The sequence below is a fragment of the Corvus brachyrhynchos genome, unplaced genomic scaffold, assembly GCF_000691975.1.
Source record: "Corvus brachyrhynchos isolate BGI_N302 unplaced genomic scaffold, ASM69197v1 scaffold1647, whole genome shotgun sequence".
NCBI classification, from domain to species: Eukaryota; Metazoa; Chordata; class Aves; order Passeriformes; family Corvidae; genus Corvus; species Corvus brachyrhynchos.
The window spans coordinates 32,726-33,537 of NW_008238841.1; positions in this window are offsets into that span (position 1 = coordinate 32,726).

The window sequence follows — 812 nt, forward strand, 5'->3', positions numbered from 1 at the left end:
ACCAGTCCCCATCAAGCCATCCATTCCTGCGGTCCATCTAGGATCGGCAGCTGGGAGCTGCATATTCACTAATGCAGCCTTGTTGGCCACCTTTCTCCAGGTAGTCTCAAAAACTGTAAATTGTACAGGCTGAAATAGAATTTGACCTAAGTGTCTGATATCAAATGGAGCAAGCACTGTATTTATCACCCTTATTATCTGCATCACCTCAGCAGAACTGAGCCCATGTTGTTCCACCTTGGATTGCAGATCCTGTGCAATCTTCCAGGCAATTATCTCATGCATATCATGCTGGCCTGAATTTGGGAGAGCCTTATACACTGGGAAAGCTTGGATCTCCCCTTTCGGGGTGTCACTATCATCCTGAACTTCTGGCACAGCCTTTGGATGCAGTGTAACAGTTTCCCGATTACTCTCAGAATTCTCAAATCTGCTTGGCATTGCAAAGTGTTTCCAATAAATCCCAATCACCCTCCTCCAGAGCCTGCATCTTAAGCGACTCCCAGAAATGGTTGTAGTGTCTCGGATGCACTGTCACAGTGCAGTCCGGGAAGGTCCAGGGACGAGACTGGAGCAGCCTTTTCTTTTGCCGCTTGGGCTACAACCGCTTCACGACCTGGGGCCAAAGCCTCCTCTGCCTCACTGCCCGACGATGAATCGTTGGGTATGAGCAGCTTTGAGGAGCTGTGAACGAACAGAGGCGGGCGGGGAGAAATCGCCTGACCAGAAGAGGAACTGACAGCAGAGGCTGCAGTCGGCTGTGCAGAGGGTTGCACCGCAGCCCCTTTCAGGGATGCAATCGCGGGGGGGTT